This window comes from Silurus meridionalis, chromosome 17 (genome assembly GCF_014805685.1).
Source record: "Silurus meridionalis isolate SWU-2019-XX chromosome 17, ASM1480568v1, whole genome shotgun sequence".
Lineage (NCBI taxonomy): Eukaryota > Metazoa > Chordata > Actinopteri > Siluriformes > Siluridae > Silurus > Silurus meridionalis.
The window spans coordinates 22875046-22893613 of NC_060900.1; the positions used below are offsets into that span (position 1 = coordinate 22875046).

The following is an 18568-nucleotide window of genomic DNA, read 5'->3' on the forward strand; positions in this document are numbered from 1 at the left end:
GCCAAAGCAGGTAGAATGCAGCCTCAGAGTTTCCAAGTCCGATAAGGTTCAATCTAGACTTCGGCTTGCTGTCTGTGTGGAGTCATTTAGGTTTTCCTAATTTACAGATGGGTTCTCCTCTTTCTTTTGCCCTCCTAAAGCATGCTAGACATTCTAAATTGCCCCTGTCATGTGTGCACGGTGGATTGGAAATAATCTCCACCTCACGCTGAGTGTTCCCAGTATTGGCTCGATTCCACCATGACCCCTGACCAGAATAACATGGTTAAAGAAGATGAATAAATTAAATTATTAGCACAGCTTGACTTAGAGGCATCATTACTTCAGGTCAACACACCTGCTGAAAACAAAGAAAATGGCTATGTCTAATTATTGGTGACTCAAACACACTTCGATTCTAAACAAGGTTTCCTCACAGGTTCCAGCATTAGTTCAAGTTAATGTTAGAAAAAACTTCGGTTTCCTTCCTGAGAGAAACTAAATCACAGAAATCTCAAACATGCTAGAGGACAGCACAAAGTCTAAACTCAAGGCCCCATTGACCACTATCATACCTTCATGCCATGGATAAAAGATTTTACATAGAGATGAAACATGCTGTGAAGCACCACTGCAAGTTCGGTCTCGCTAAGCTATAACGCATAGCATAACACGCTACATGCTGCCCAGGAGCACAACTGAGCCGGCCCTGGCAATCTCCTACCTTTACAAGAACAGACACGATCAACAAACCCCACTGCACTGATCTGGCAACAAGATCTACTTTAACAGATTTCTATGCTGAAAAAATGTCCTGGTAACAATTAAAGTATTGCTTTGGCTAATTTCCTCTGACTAATTGAGACAGCACATGAAGTGTCCTATGATAGGATTTGAATGGTTTCTGATTTCATGGTGATTTTGTTTAGTTTTTACAGCAGTAAATCTGAAATGTGACCATTCAGAAGATTTGTTTTATATCAGATCACACAGATGTGTCAACTGCTATTTAGTGAGGTATTTACTGGCAAATTGCTGTGGTGTAAAAATAAGAAACCCTTCTGGCTGTGCTCTTATAGAAAAATGACCAACTTCAGGGTGAAGACAGTAACTCTAATTTGGGCTGTATCACAATACTGGGTCACTGATTAACTTCCTATAAACTCAACCCCCGTCAATGAATATTTTTCTATAACATTAAGCTTTGTCAATCATTATGTTACTATAACTTCAAGTCTCATCCTTCATTATTTCCCTATAACCTCAAGCCTGGTCATCAATATTTCTCTGTGACCTCAAAATCATCATTGATTATTAAATCACATATAATTTTATTTGTCATATACACATTCATACAGAGTATGACATGTAGTGAAATGCTTTTATGACTGTCCAACATGTAATAGAAATATAAATAAAATATAAATAATTTAAATAAATAAAAACTAAAAGTAAATAGTATAGTATAATAGTATAAGTAGTATAAAAGTATAGTAAAAGTATAAAGTATGTAGAAAAAAAAATCTGCATTACTGACTCACTGCTCAGCTGCGAAAACTTTACACCCCAATCAGTTTACTTGAAGCTCGACAGAGTGCAAGGATTACAGAGAATAATTAAACAGTCTAACAGCAGTGTGTGTGTGTGTGTGTGTGTGTGTGTAAGAGAGTGTGAGTGTGTGAAAAAAGAGAGAACGGGAGCAAGAGAGAGAGAGAGAGAGAGAGAGAGAGAGAGAGAGAGAGAGAGAGAGAGAGAGAGAAAGAGTGAGAGAGTGGCATGGGAACTGATGGATGACAGTAGAGGGTTGTGTTATTGAAATAGCAGTCAGGTGGCAGTATATTTTCTCAGAGAAAAAGCACGGCAGTGTGGCAAGCTGTGCCTTTGTAACTATGACTGAGCAATTCTGCATGTCAAGAGAAGTGGCATAAGCCGGCTTCATTCACAGCGTCAGATTCCTGACCCCTGCATGACCCCCTGAGAGAGAGAGAGAGAGAGAGAGAGAGAGAGAGAGAGAGAGAGAGGCAAAGAGAAATTATGAGACAGAGAGAGGCAAAGACAAAAAGAATACAGAAAAAGGGATGGAGAGTCATAAAAAACAACAATTAAACGTAGAGAGATGTAGAGAATGAAAAGAAAGAGAACAAGTAAAGAACGTGTTGGCAAGTATGAAAGACAGATAGACAACCCCTCCACTGAAAGAAGGACAGGAAAATTTATTCATAAAGTACAATAAAGCTAATGAGCTCATTTGCACATTTCTGCAATGCTGTGTTAGTATTCACACTGGCCAAATATAAAAAAATACAATGCGAATATTTGTACAGCATATGTTACATTTACCTACGATCTTGAACTTCATTATGGAGACTTTGGAGACACATCGGCGGCACATCGCTGCCCGCAAAATATGTAATAATTCAGATGACAGTTCCACATGTATTAATACAAGACACGATCCACTTCTGGCAAAAACATATGGCTTATTATGGGATGGAAGTGCGATGCTGTGCGATGTGGAACATGCCAATTAATATTGTGGAATTTCTGTTTCACTTTCCACATAGGAATTAAGCATTATGACGTTCCCAATGTCCCCATCTTTGCACCCTGTTAGGTTCACATTTATAGACAGAATACTGGTCACATGATCACATTATTTGACTGGGAGAATCCAAAGATACTGGGATTCACCTGCACATGTGTAGTGACCCACACTGTTAAAGGTTATACAGGTATATAAGTGTTATACCTGTGGAAAATTGCTCTGCAGAAGTTTTCAAATGACACCAGAACAATGCCACTGTAGTATACTTTACCTCGGCTTGACTTCTGGCTATGTCTTTTTTAAGATATGCTGAACCTGTAGTATATTTTGTAGTACAGATAAAAAAAATAATAAGTCTTTGTATTTTTATCATGATTTGTTTTCTTTTTTTTTTTTCCCAAAAATATCCATAAAATCATACCAAACCAATTGGTGAGAATGAATTAAACTGAACTGTAAATATTTAATTGCACCTCTAATTTTTAATCGGACAACCCAGTACACCTCTATTTCTAATAGTAGTTAAGTAATCGGGTGATCGATTACTTAATTCCTAAGCCAAAATACACTATATGGACAAAAGGTTTGTGGACACCTCAAAATTAGTCTATAATATTACTGTAGTTTGTGCTTTTTGAACTCTTTCCACATTTAGTTCTCATTTGCATAATAACCTCCACTCTTCCAAGAAGATGTTCCACTAGATTTTGGAGTGTGTGTTTGCTCATTCAGCCTTAAGGGAGTCGGTAAAGTCAGATACTGATGTAGGTGAGGTGAGAAGGCCTGGGGTGCAGTCAGCAATCCAATTCTTCCCAAAGCTTCAGTAGGTTTGAGTTTAGAGTTTTATAGAAGAACACTCAAGTTCTTTCTCTTCAATCCATGTAAAGCATATCTTCATGGAGCTGGCTTTGTGCACAGGGGAATTGTCATGCTGGAACAGGTTTATTGTTTAATGCTACCACACCCAAACATCTGTTACGGCTGGAAAAAGTCAGATATCGCAGTACTTTTGCCCATATAACGTATTTTGAATTCTTTACTTAAATAAATGAATTCAGCGAATGCTTTATTTCCATTTTTTCGAGTTCTATGCAGATATTTGAAGCGAAACTCGCCTAATGATGACCATGTTTTTGCTAGACATTTTCGCTTGAAATATGAGATAGGAGACATAAAAAAAAAAAAAAAAGATGTTAACGTTGCACTTTTTTTTGCTCATGTGCACATGATCCACCTCAGTCTCCGAATGCAGCTAAAGGACAGCATCAGTGGAGGACTAAAAAAGACTGCCGCCTTCGCAATGATGAAAGCGGCCATTCGAATAGCATCCTGCTTTGCATGCGGACATTAATACAAAGCGTCTGCATATTCGGCATATCGGCTGCATCCTGCTCAGTACGAGCTCATGGTAACAGGAGTGAATGTTATATCATAATAAAACAGAGAAAAAGACAAACAACAAGGAGATCTAAAAGAAGCCTTTGCAGAGATGATGTGTTTAAATGCCTCAGACAGCATCCAATCAGAGTCTGGACTCACCCATGTTTCGATTTCATCGTTAATAATGAATCGGGGAATGGAGACGAGGTGCTCGGGAACAAATCTCATATCAGAATGGATGACTAATAACAGAATTATCATGTAGTTCTGGATGAAACCTGCTTGCCCAAAAGCATAAAAAGCACTCGATCTAATTTCCAACATCACTATGGGGTAAAAATGGAAGTCGGACAGTTAACTACCATTAAAAACAACCAACCAAACAAACAGAAGTCACAGAAGCTGCATTCCAAATCAACAACAACAACACAAGTACAAGAAAATACTAATATTATATAGTGTTGTACTCTATTGCTTATAGCTATGTGGATTGCATGAGGTTTGGGATGTGGACTTGCAAAGTGGGCGGAGCTTAACACTGCTATAAAAAAATAGCATATGATAATAGACAAGAACAGCACAAGAAGCTCTTCTGTGGTTTGAGATATTTGTATTAAAGTTTAAAAAATGATGTGTTGAGGGAGATGGGATGCTGAGAAACAATCTGAAAACAGCTGACGTGACAAAAATAGTTTCAACCTGTAGTGTTTTTGTCTTAAAGTCTTAATCAGAACAGAAACAGAAAAACAAGCTGTATTAAAATGTTTCCATTCCTCAGACTTTCCTCCAAACTACAAATTCTCGCCACTTCATAGGTGTTAAAATACAATAAAATGATAGAATAAAATGAAAACACATATATGGGATAGATATCCCACAAGCCACTGCACTCTGACATGTCATGTCACATGACTTTTTATACCCAATGGTCACTGTGAGCTCCTAAAAGTGTGTGGAGATGGGACAAAGTTCCCATCAGGTCCTTCAACAGGCCAACAGGAACCTGAAGGTCCCTCAGACTGTGTGAAACAAGATGCTCTGGTCCAATGAAACCAAGATTGAACTGTTTGGCCTCAATTTTAAACGTTATGTCTGGAGGAAACCAGGCACCCCTCATCACCTCCCAAAAGCAGTGAAGCATGGTGGTGGCAGCATCATGCTGTGGTGGTATTTTTCTTTTTTTTTTTCTTTTTAATAAATTTACAAACATTTTGTTTTCACTTTGTCATTATGGAGTACTGAGTGTAGATTAATGAGAAAAAGATTGCAGTTTCAGGCTGCATAATATAAAATAATAATATATATATATAAATATATAAAACAGTAAAGGCGGTCTTTTTAAATTTTTTTCGTTTGCTGCTTTTCTTTTTTTAAAATAAAACAATCTTTTTGAGCTCTTGCATCTGCTTCCTTTACACTTCCATACACTACCAAAAAAACCCCCTAAAACTAAATAAACCAAACCAAACGAATCTTGGCAAGTAAAAATATCAACAGATATAAGTCCTGATGTTCAATTAGCTCTTTCTGGAGGTCCTGGTATTACAATAACACTGGAGTATCTCAGGAGTACTCCAGTATTCTTGATGGAATAGAAGTCCACCTCACTGCCGACCTCATGCATGAGTTTAAAAAATTGAGTGAGTTCCTATTCCAGGGTTAAGGGCCTTGCTCTAGGGCCCAGCAGTGGCAGCTTGTTGAAACCAGCAACTTAACCAATGAGTTAACATTAAACAGCCTGAATGCTTATCAGAGGCAAGAAGGCAGTAAAGAGCCATAACTTTTCCTCACGGATATTCATCCCATCACCATAATGTACTGCATGTTTAGAGCCTTTTACACCAGCGGTCCCCAACCTTTCTTGTGCCACGGACCGGTTTAATGTCAGACACTATTTTCACGAACCGGCCTTTAAGGTGTGGCGGATGAATACAAGAAAATAAAATGCTTTCTTTAAGTAGAGCGCAATGATTTACTGAAGGGATGTTTTCTTTGCCAGCTCCTGTGGTGCATGAACAGTTTAGCACCTGCGTAAGTGCTAGGCGTAGGAGGTTGTGTTGGATTTTGAAATGAGCAACATGGCAATATTTATCAATAAGCTGAGGACATGTGGAATACCTACAGGAATATTTATATGTAGACCACAGGTGCATTTTCCTACAATGGTTTAGGGCTACATTTGGCATGAACGATTTTGATCGGTTGATAACAATGATAGAACTGTAGTGAATGGACATCCGGTGCCACCCAGATGAGGATGGGCTGCTTTTAAGCAGTGGCGGATGAAGTACACAAAGCATGTACTTGAGTAAAAGATACACTAGGTGAAATATCACTCAAGTAAAAGTAAGTATTTGCCTTAAAATGTACTTCAGTATCCAAGTAATATGATTCATTATGGCTATAATGTTTTATTGGAATTTTTTATCATAGGATTGCTGCTTAATCACCTCAGTTAATGTGACTCTAATGTTACTCTTAGCACACCAATCTGATGATATTAATGAGGCAAACACTGATTGATATCTATTAAATTAAATTTAAAAAAAGCAAATAAGGCCATGGGTGTTGTTGCAAGTTCAAGTCGGTAGTTTCTTCCATCATTTATTCCTCTCTAGGTGTTCTGCTTGCTGCTGAACTGATGCTGAACTGTATGCTGGTGATAAGTAAATACACCACTAGTTTAAACGAGGCCCTGGGTGAACCACGCCACGGCCCGACGTCCTCCCGTTGATTAGTTTCTCCTTAGTGATGTGATGTCACCCAACTCCCGCCTCTCCTTTCTGAGTGTATGAGTGAGGGAACGGGCAGTGGGTGAACACTCCGAGTCCTGACCACGTTCATTGACCTTGACATGATATAATGATTGATGCGACCGCGCAAATGAGCGATTCAATTATTATTTTTGTGCATGGAACCGCCACTGCCAAGTAACAATCTAAACTAGTTTAAAACAGAGCGTGCGCTCTACCCTTATAGGTTGCGTGTTTGACCAGTTAAGTTTTTATTCGCTTATAAATTCCACTGATTTTCGAAATGAGTAAAAAATACGATATTTAACTTCAGAAAAGTACAATACGTGAAAAATAAAATACTTAAATACAGTAACATATTGCATTTACTTCGTTACTGACCACCGGTTCCTCTCATTATAACGTCTCAAAGCTTTTTTTTACTGCCACTGGCTCACTTATTAGGGATAAACTTATAGAAGCTAATTTATGTTGCTAATATTTATATTCAATCTGTTTGGTAACGTAGCTGCTTTGGGACAACGTTCATTGTTAAAAGCATGGAAGCACACAAATAGAACTGAATTAAGTTTCATCCAGCAGACAATCAGATTTAGGAGATATGTATGTATGTATGTATGTATGTATGAATGAATGAATAAATGAATGAATGTATGTATGCATGTATGTATGTATGCATGTATTTGTGGGTATATAATGCCAAGTATCGCCTCATGAGCTGCAGAGGTTTCAGCTCAGAGCTGTTGTTTTGCTGGGAGCACAAAAACACGTCTACGTTATTATGAGTGTTGGCTTGTGGGACTTGCAGCGATACAAGCAAACATTCCTGAGTTCTTGTTTCTGCTGTGATGATGAGCACCAACAGGGTCATGAACAGGACCATTTCGAATGCATATTGAAATATGCTTTCTACAGAACTTTTTAATCATCAATCTTAATGCTTTCCTGATTTCATTAGACGTATTGTAATTAAAAAGTAACCTTAAATACGGTCTTTATATTGTAATTATGAGTTTACCATTTATTTCGAAACTCAACAATGATTGTTACCTAATCCTGGTTTAGGAACGTTAAAGGAGTTAAAGGCTTACAAGCAGTGCCCTCTTCTGGCTGATGAAGGAACTGCGCATCACATTAAAGTCCACACAACCAGCGAGATCTACGCTCAGTGACACGAAGGAAAAATTTTATGTATAGTTCATTTAAAGTTGATTTTAAGAATTCTTTTTATATTTTTCTCATTTATAAATAACATAAAACAGAGATGATAATTAAAATACACACCTTTTGTCAGTTTTTAACGTTTATTGATTATTAATAAGAAATCAGAACTGATAATATTGAGTCTGAAACACACTGGAGTAATCATTCAGATACTAAACATTAACATGTACTTAAGGAAAAGTATCCCAAAATTAAAAAAACCTAATGAAAAGTTTACTCAAGTCCAGTAAATGTCCATGTCCACAATATTTTCCTAAGCTGTGGACTCTGGGGACCTGTGTTAAAAAATTTTCATTTTTACTTCACACACATATTCAGGAATAAACAGCACAGCATGATGGATTCACACGTGCAATGGAAACATACATGATAGTGTTTTAGAATGAATTTCCAACAAACCAGAAAAGCCAGATTTTCTACAGAAAATGCTGACATAGGTGAAAATATCTAGTTACAGTATAAGTTTTATCTATCTAGAATAGCAACAAAAAAAAATGTGATGCAGCTCACTGGTGAGAAAAGGCTATTACTAGCTACTATTGTGGTCCTTGCGGGCGACCGGATTGATGACCCCTGCTCTATATGGACAAAAGTATTGGGGCACCTGGATTTTTCAGCCAATAGAAACAATATATATTCAATATTTAATTTAATCATACCAAATTATGACGGATCAGGTTATGCTAAGCTTCTCATCCCAAACTGAGATGCAGTAAAGAGAGAAAGACGTATCATGTGCTCACAATCTGTGATACTTTGCATAGTGTTGCTACAGTAGTACAGAAGTGAAAGCATACAGTTGGCAAAATAAATTCAAGGTTGATTCAGGTCATATTGTTTGTTATACACTATAAAAACAAAAGTTTGTGGACACCTGACCATAACATCCCATTTCATATTTAGTCCTCAACAGCCACATGGGCTCCGGTCAAATCAGGTATTGATGTAGGTTGAAGAAGCCTGGGGGTGCAGTCAACATTCCAAATCATCCCAAATGTGTTCAATAGGGTTGAGGTCAGTGCTCTATAGCAGGCCAGAGAAAATTTTCCACTCCAATCCATCTAAACCAGATCTTCATGGAGCTGGCTTGTGCACAGAAGCATCGTCATGCTGGAACAGGTTTGGGTCTCCTAAAAATGAAAAATGGAATCCTATATAATTGTGTCCTCCAACTTTATGGAAACATTTTAAGGAAGAAGCACATTTGGCTGAAAAACTCAGGTGTCCCATCTTTTGTTTATATAGTGTGATTAATTGTGTTTGGAAACTTTCACATTGATTAATATCCCACAGGAATACATTTGGGTACAGTGCACATAGACGAATATACAAAATCTATCACACTCACCGTGAAACTACTTCTCCTTATAAAAGATATGCGTATATCTTCCAATCCTTCGTGATAAAAATCCAAGCGACATTGAATGATCGCGATTCTGCCGAAACAGAGAGCCGTACTCTGCTTAATAGTGTAAAATACTGAAAATAGCTGAGTATGCTGAATGCTACTTGATTGATTCAGGATTTATAAAAAGCATAAGCAAACAATAACAGCATATAGAGCAGGCGCACACGCAGAATACTGAGCTGGGAATGAAACTCAAGGACTTTCAGTGGATATGAAAAGTTTACACAGCCCTGTTACAATGGCATGTTTTTTTTTTCCCGGTAAATAATGAAACCGAGAAAAATCATAAATCGAAGTCAGAACTTTTTTCCCACAAAGTGAAACACAATCTGTAGCTTTTTTTAAATGGAAAAATACACCGGTACTTCGTTAAAGCTTCCTTTATTACCCCACTTTGTCTTTTGGGGGAAGAGTCTCTGCTGACTTGGTTATAATTTTCCCTATTTTCTAATGCAACAACATTCTAGACCCAACAAATTGTAAGGCTGTTCTGTTGTGCGCAGGAAGTGCTACCAGCAGGAGGTGGAAGCTCAGTGGAAACTGTTAGACTTCTGATCGGAAGGTTGAGAGTTCAAATCCCAACATCACCGAGCCACCATTGTTGGGCCCTTGGGATAATTGTAAGTTGCTCTGGATGAGGGCATCTGCCAAATACCAGAAATGTAAAATACACAACCCACTTCAGGTCACGCCAAGCAATTCAAATTGGATTAGGGTCTGGGCTTTGCCTGAGCTGTTTAAAAACATTGATCATCTTTTAGATTAGCCGCTCTTGTGTTGATTTGGATGTACGTTTTGAGTTCATTATTGGGCTAAAATGTAAAAGCTCCTTTCTATTTATATCTGAATGCCAACTGAAGATTGTGCAGTAAAATCAACTGGTACTTGTGACTACACACCTTTTCCCTCCAGCATTATTGAGCCCTAGTTGTAGATTCAGCCGTAGCTAATGTTTCCTTTCATTTTTGTCCTTTTAGTAAACGAAGCATGATTTTTCAGTAAAAGCGTATCTGCGAATCAGTGCGGGAGTTGAAGCAGAGGTCGTTTTCTTCAGCAAATTTTTCTGGTACTTTCGAAAGAATTTGAAGCATTACATCAACTTTCACCACAGGAATGACTTAGTCGATGTGCTTTAAAGATTTTGGATACTTTTGCAACCTCGGCTGCAGAGTAGTGAACAGGACACAAGTTTAAACACACAGCAACCAGTGGAAAGAAGCATGCAGATGCAGTCCAAACCCTAATCCCTTCAGACAGTACTGCTATCAGCTCACAACACTAACCTGCCCAGTGAATACTAGCAGGTACCTGCAGCCGAGGAACAACCTCTCCCTAACTCTTTCAAAATCAATCCCTGCAGTTTTTTAGGCCACACTGCCGTTTCTGAGGCTGCCCACCTCCGCCCAGGCTATCAAGCGCTAGAGACAAACCCTGTTATTATTTCATCACACCAACAAAAACAGGCAGCTGAAATCACTTTGCAAAACGACTCAGCAGTAGACGTGTCAGCGGCAGCCCTTTACCTCTTATTACTGCATCAGACTGACACACACGCTTCTCTTCTTAAGAGAAATGGATCTGGAATAAAAACAGGAGGCGGGAGGGAAAAAAGTAAGCAAGCATGAAAGAGCCAAGAAGGAAAAATAAACATGTTAGGTCGAGTGGAATAAACAGTTTGGGCTTTGGGGCAAGTTAGAAATATTTTCTGAAAAATACTGAACAAATTCTCTCTCTCTCTCTCTCTCTCTCTCTCTCTCTCTCTCTCCTTCCTTCCTTCCTTCAAAATAAACCCTATATATAAAAGTATGTATGTATGTGTATATATAATTGTATTATTATTATTTTTTTATATATTTTCATGCTTTCACACACACACACACACACACACACACACACACACACACACACACACACACACGGGCAGCAAACTCTTCACAGCTCTTCCTCAATGAACCAATCAAGGTTAAAGAAATCACTGCCGCATTTTGGAAATTCATATTCAGTAGAATTCAAAAGCACATTTACAGCTTTAAAAAGCTTCATTCTTCAGACACGACCCATTTCCACGTCACACCACTGAAAGGTTCGGTACAGTAAGTTTATACCATTAAGTTCTAAGGGAGTGGTTTTAGGAATATGCTGAATTATTCTTTATATGTTGTACATAGAGTTAAAAAAACAGGTGTTAGTATATAAGTTTTAGAAAACACTGCTGTCATGATTAGGTTTCCATTATTGTACTAGTATTGGATTCATATGCATTTTGCATGTTCTGTTTCAAAAACAGCAGCCTGAGGCTCATTTTCCTGAATCGCTCTTTTTTTGCTCTTTGGAAAATATACTGCATTCAGACACCAACGAATCTCACACCCATCTACTCTGGGTTATGAACTTTATTGGATTATTAAAGTACCATAGTAAAATCTTAATGAAATATTAGTTCATTTTTATATAAGTTTGCAACAGTTTATTATATCAATAAATTCGAATTCAATTCTAATTCGACACCAGCACTGTTCTAACAACAGGCGTGTGCCAAGCAGACACCAAAATCTGATCAACACCACATATCCATAACCGCCAGGCAGCTGCCACACCACCATATATATCATAACCCCAATTTTATGTAATATTAATTTCCTGGAATCATAGCCAAGCGTTTTTTCTGCTCTAAGATGCCGTACTGCTGTTACTATAATAAATACCAGAGCCGTATTCACTGTTCGGGTGAATATATATTCAACAGCAATCACAAACTCTGGACTAGATTTCATGAATGTGTTGATTATTTCATTTCTATTAAAACATTTTTTTCCAGTCTCAGTCTTTATCCATTAGACCTCAGTAATTAGTGTTGTTGAGCCACATTAGCATACAATGTATTACCATTCAGTGAAACTGTAACTGCCAGGCAGTCTTATTGCTATTTTTATATAAATAATAAGAACATCCTACAATTAGGTAATTAGGTCTAATCAGCAGTCGTTGCTTTCTCTGTAGTTCTGCCTCTTTAAGCTGCACACATGATGTGTTTCTCTTGGAAACCTTGATGTCTTTGTACAAATGCACTATAAGATTTTTGCTTTTTATATTTTCTATTACATATTTAGTCCCCTATTTGTTGTTATAATAACCTCCTTTATTCTGGAAAGATGTTTCACTAGATTTTGGAGTGTGGGTGTGGAGATTTTTGCTCCTTCAGTCACATTATTAAATTTAGATGCATTCTAATTCATCCCAAAGGTGTTCGATAGGTTTGAAGTCAGATCTTTATAGAAGGTCACATAAGATCTTCCACTCCAACCAATAGAAAGCATATCTTCATGGAGCTAGCTTGGACACTGTCATGCTGGAACAGGTTTGGCTCTCCTAGTTATTGTGAAGGGTAAATTTAATGCTCCGCATCCTATACAATATACAAATCCTATATATTCTATACATTTGTGTACCACCAAGAGCCACTGTATGGCTCAGAAAGTCAGGTGTCACAATGTTGTGTAATTGTTCATAGATATATATATAATGCTGGTAAGATTGAAAAATCATAAGTCAAACCTTCATAACTCGGGGACTATCTGTGTATATAAAGGTGAAGAAAAAAAAAATTTTTGACAACACACACACAGTAGTCATAATCACCAATGCTAACACATACCAAGAAACACTATACAGAAACTTAAACAACAAAGAAAACAAGGATTGGACATAACAAATAAAGTCATGTAATGACTTTGAGACATTGACACAACATGGTGTAAAGCTAATCCGAACTAAACACAAAACAGGTGAGCACAGTCAGGCAACAAACCAATGACGGGACATTTCACAATATACAGATTCAGCAATCAGGTTCATATCATCCCTGAAAAAGTACATACTAGGAATCCATTAACATGTGGTGACATTGTTCTCTATGGGCCTAGAATCTGGTAGAAAAAGCCACATTTAAAAATGCCCTGAAATAGATGAAGTGACTTTGCATGAAGACAGAGTTAAGTTACGTGGCATTTTGGCAGACTAAGAGCATAAAAACACACACCCACACAACACTCTCAGCAGCCTTGCTTTCTCGGTTATAAAGAACAACATTTCTCTTTCCTTTCTGCTTATTTATTGCCCATACAATGGGCCACCGAACTGCTGTCAAAGTGTCACGGATGAAATGTGCCAAACAACACCTGCTCCCTCCAGCAGCTTTCTGAGGCATGCCAGGAGCTGCATTAACGCAGCCAGACTGAACCCAAGCGCAAAGTCCTGCCAAGCTGTACGAGATCCTTATGTGAGTAGAGATCGAAGGCATGTCCTGTTATTAAGATGCCTTCTATGATTAGATATCCCTAGACAGCAGGGGACAGAATTTGAAAAAAGTAAATAAACAAATAGTCATTTCCATTTTTGGAATTTTGACTATTTGTGGATTATTGTAAACCTTTGCAAAACCAAACGCAACAACGCGACTAATGGCGATAAGAATGATATAAAGTAGGACTGTACATTCTTGCAGCCTCTTAGTGACAGTTAAGCCAGAAACGTATTATACAGAGTGAATCCCCCTATTGATTTCCACATCTAATATCATCTTTTGAGCTTTGAGGATGGATTTGGAGTGTCCTTAATGTCAAAAGTGTGCTGCAATGACTCAGGACTACAGGTTGCATTTGATCACAATCACTGCACACCTCAGCAACCTTTAACTGTAATCAATGGACATTCAGTGCAACCCAGATGAGGATCGGTTTCCCCTTGTGTCTGGTTCCTCTCAAGGTTTTTTCCTTATGCCATCTCAGGGAGCTTTTCTTCGCCACAGTCGCCACCGGCTCACTCATTAGGGACGAACTTACAATTATAAAGAACAATCCTATTCATTATTTATTAACACATTACCTGTGTAAAGCTGCTTTGAGACAATACCTATTGTTAAAAGTGCAACAGTATACAAATTAAAATGAATTTAATTGAATTAATACCATGACCAAATATCAAACTAGCATAACGATAGCACCTAGAAACTGTCTGAGGCCCGAGAACCCGCTGCCATGCAAAAGGCCACTATAGCCAGAACACAAAACTCAGGGCCGGAGCAAGTCTGTATTTAACTGTTCTGAAGGCGCGTTGGTCGAGTACCGCTTCTATTTTCTGTCCTTTATTCAGCCGTCATGTGATGTTGCCTGGAGAAAAGATCAATAAAAGCACTATGTTAGCCGCCTCGTCGCTGCGCGTTTAAAAGCCGAAAACTGAAAAGCGCTTTGCACTCAAAAGAGAAATGTAGCAGAGGAAGAAAAAACCGGAGAGAACCCGTTATTACAGGGACTTTATCATACAGTTCGGTTTGGCACAAAAAATCTCTCATTTCTCACTCAAATTTATGAGACAATGTTTACAGTTAATTTGTTTAAAAAAAGATTAGCAACAGTGTGAGGGATGATGCAGCATTCATCCACAGATTTCAGCCTGAAGGGTTTACAAAGAGTTCATTTCTTTTCTTGGCTGACCAAATAAATAAATAAATAAATCATCCAGCCAATGTAGATTTAGCCTGCTGTGCCTGGGAATACCTGCAATCAGAAATGACGGTTGAGAGAGAAAGAGCGTGAGAAAGTACAAAAGCCAGAGGGGGGAAAAAAAACAAATGAAAAACAGCTGCCAAACAGACCTAATTTATTCACCAGCCAGAGCAAAACATCTAAATAAAAAAGTGCTAATTGCTGATGCAGCTCAGAAGCTTGGCGACTCTGTTCCATGTTTAACCACAAATTTATGGCGACTCCAGCACATTTCTGTGGCTTGTCTCAAAGACCAGAATGCAACTCCTTAAAATGGATCATGATTTCACCGCACGCTGGAGCACCACAATTACGGTCCTCCACCAGCACGGAAGAAAGAGTTTTAATTGCAAAAAGGATGCAAGCATATATACCACTGCACCTTTTACAGTTCTTTCTTCCTCCAAAACCAGTATTCACACAGAATAAGCTGCTCACCTGAGCTTCTAGCAGTAGATTCTCACCTCGGATGTCCTGCAGGATGCCGGAAACTGGTTTAAACCCGATCAGTTCTACACCAGGGAAGATTTACAAGCAGGCCATTCAGGTAGATCTCCTTGAAAGAAGCTTAATGTCAGGCTTAGATATGCCAACAAACACAAGCAGCCTGCTTCTTCAAGCCCACAGCTGGCAGTGTCCTGCCTTAGTGTGCACCACAAAAATCCCCAAAGTGTGCCCTCGGCTCAGGGCTGCTCAAGTCGGCCCTCCCTCTCGACACATAAAAGGACTGAAAGAACAGGAGAGAGAGAGGGAAAGTGGCAAATTTTTTTCCCTCCTTCATGACCAACTAGGAGACCTGGTTACAGCTTTCTTTCTGTCTCCCTTTTGTTTTGAGGACGAGCCACTTTGGCGGCCTGAATTCCTCAGGAATGTTAGCCAATCATAGTGCTGGCTCTGTGGAGTGTGGTGAACAGAGGCCCAGCCTGCTCTCCCACTCTTTAATCAGCCAACAATGTGGAAGAACCTCCACAACCACACACACCACTACAGCCACACTGCCCAAACAGCCACAGCTTTCATTCAGCATGCGCCCGGAGACTCAAAAAACATCTTTCTCTCTGAACCTTATGCCCACAGAGCCGAACAAATCAATGAGTACTGTCAAATTAAATCTGAAAAACTTTTAATAATACTTAATCATTTAGCTTCTGTTATCACTGACCCCAGTAGAACATAAGGCTCTATTAATGTTAATTACTAAAGAGTTAATATGTCATATGATATTTTGGTTATTAAGTAGTTATTCGTCAGTAACCAAGAAGTCGCTATTTTGGTTACTAGGGAGTCACTATGCCGGTTGCTATGGAGTCACTATGTCAGTTCCTTAGGACTTACTATTTCATTTACCAGGGAGTCACTATGTCAGCTACTAAGGAGTCACTATGTCAGTTACTTGGGGGTCACTATGTCAGTTACTGAGGTTTCACTGTGTTGTTTACTAGGAAGCATCTGAATTAATTACTAGGAAGTTGCTATGTCGGTTACTAGGGAGTCGTTTAGGTCCGTTACTAAGGGGGTTGCAGTGTCAGAGAGAGAGAGAGAGAGAGAGAGAGAAACTCTATTTACAGCCATTTTTACACACTTGCAGTTTGTGCTGTTTATTCAAATGTAGAAGTTGTTTTTGAATCTAGCTTTAAATACAGGAAACCGATCTTTGGTCCACTTGGTCTGGGATTCTCTCCAAGTGAAATCTGTTGCAGAATAAATCATGCATAAATATGATCTGTTACGGGGGCTAAGTGTTGAATAATGGGATTGTTTGAGCTTGTCATTTAACTTCCTGTTTCGAGATTTACACGCTCCTTAAACTGAAAGAGTGAGTAATCGGTCGCTATTTAATTATACAGGAGCTGAGGAACCTAAGGTGGCCTTTTTTCAGCAAAACATCAACTAGATTACATATACTACATGATATAAACATGGTATATTGTGTATACTATATTGTTTTGCTTTATGTCCTGCCTGAATTACAGTAAATAGCTTCCAATAATTGTCCGCTATTATTTCTACAATGAAAACCAGCAGTGATGATGCTCTCCACCCAGACCTGCAATGGAGTTTGGGTATGAACTTCAGCTCCTCCATTTTCATTTCAACAAGCTGCTGCTATAGCATTTTAACGGGTTAGCGTCTTCTTCAGCGCTGCTTTAAGGAACCTGAACCGTTACATCATGTGTAGCATCTTTCTGTGACAATAGCTCATGTCATCTATAATTCATAACCAGGCACCACCAGTGACGTGTAGCGTGTTTTTAGGAAGCATAAACAGGTGACACCTGTTTCACATTAACCAGAATGAAAACCATCCATCAGTCTTAACGAAGCACATAAACGCACAACAGTCAAAACAAAGTTTCCACAGTGCTAAAAGCCTCGGGCACAGAACATCCTAGCAACAGTTAGGAAGCTTCAGTGACTCGCGGTTAGGAAGGAGGAGCTTAGCAGAACAACAGATCGCAGACGTGCATTCTAGGTCAACCTTAAAAAAAAAACAATTACATTACAGTGCTGCTCAGTTTTTTAAACTGTTCAGACTGTTATAATACAATAGTACAGTAGATCAAGCTGTTGAGGAAAATACACTTGTTCTAATAATGGGATCATTTCTATATTTAACTACACAGGAATTCCTGTGGCATATAAAATGACTGCAAAATGAGTACAAATTTATTGAGCTAAATCGAGATATTTGTTTGATATTAATGGAAAAAAATGTGCAGGATCAGCGCTTTGTAACAGCAAGCATTCTAATTATTATTAATGATTTGAGAGGAACAATATATACAGTTTTGCAGTTTATCAGTAACATGATAACAGCGATAAAGATCAACAACACTATTTGGACAAATGTTTGTGGACACCTGAAGATGAATATGTGCTTTTTGAACATTCAATACCACATTAAGTCCCCATTTGCTGTTAGAAAACCTCCACTCTTCTGAAAAGCTGTTCCACTAGATTATGGAGAGGTGTGCTTATGGGGAGTATGATGTCATTCAGCCACAAGGGTGTTAGTAAAGTCACTGATGTAGGTGAGGTATGAAGGTCTGAGGTGCAGTCAGCCTTTCAATTTATTCCAAAGGTTTTTAAATCAGGTTGATTAACAAATGTAAACCATATCTTTATGCACAGGTGTATTGTCATGCTGGAACAGGTTTGAGTTTCCTAGTTTAGGTGAAGGGAGAATGTAATTCTAAGACATCCAAAGACATTTTACAATTACCGTAATTTCCGGACTATTAAGCACACCAAAATATAAGCCGCACCCACTGAATTTGACAAAGATTTTAATTTTGAACATAAATAAGCCGCACATGTCTATAAGCCGCAGGTGTCTACACTGAAACTAATGTACTTTACACAGGCTTTAACAAAAGACAGTGTCTGTTACACGCTTGTATCTAAACAGTAGCCTACCAAGAAAGTTATTGTTTACTGTCTTTCTCCTTCCTTTCACAACAACTTCTCTCGGGAGTTTTTCTTTTGGCATCGTCATGCGCTTAAAAATCACCATCGGTAAAGCTTTTCCCCTGATGCTGTGCAGCTCAGAACACAGGTGAAGTGCGTTTTTTCATGGGGATCAGTTTTTTTGCATGAAGCTTGTGAAACCGGGAAAAACCCAGAAAAAATCCATAAATTAGCCGCTTCACTGTTTAAGCCACGGGGTTCAAAGAGTGGGGAAAAAAGTAGCGGCTTATAGTCCGGAAAATACGGTATGTGCCTCCAACTTTGTGGT

The 18568-nt window shown here is 38.6% G+C and overlaps 1 protein-coding gene across 5 annotated transcripts in view; it reads right to left on the bottom strand.

The window, feature by feature from the left end:
• The window catches only part of dab2ipa (DAB2 interacting protein a), a 108017-nt gene that overhangs the window by 75770 nt on the left and 13679 nt on the right, over positions 1 to 18568 (bottom strand). Inside the window, exon 1 of one of the 5 annotated variants that reach the window (XM_046871291.1) lies at positions 15271 to 15595. The exons of the other annotated variants lie outside the window; for them this stretch is intronic. The gene's annotated coding sequence lies outside the window, so the exon portion shown is untranslated. Of the gene's footprint in view, positions 1 to 15270; positions 15596 to 18568 lie in introns of those variants that run through there. 5 annotated transcript variants of the gene reach the window in all.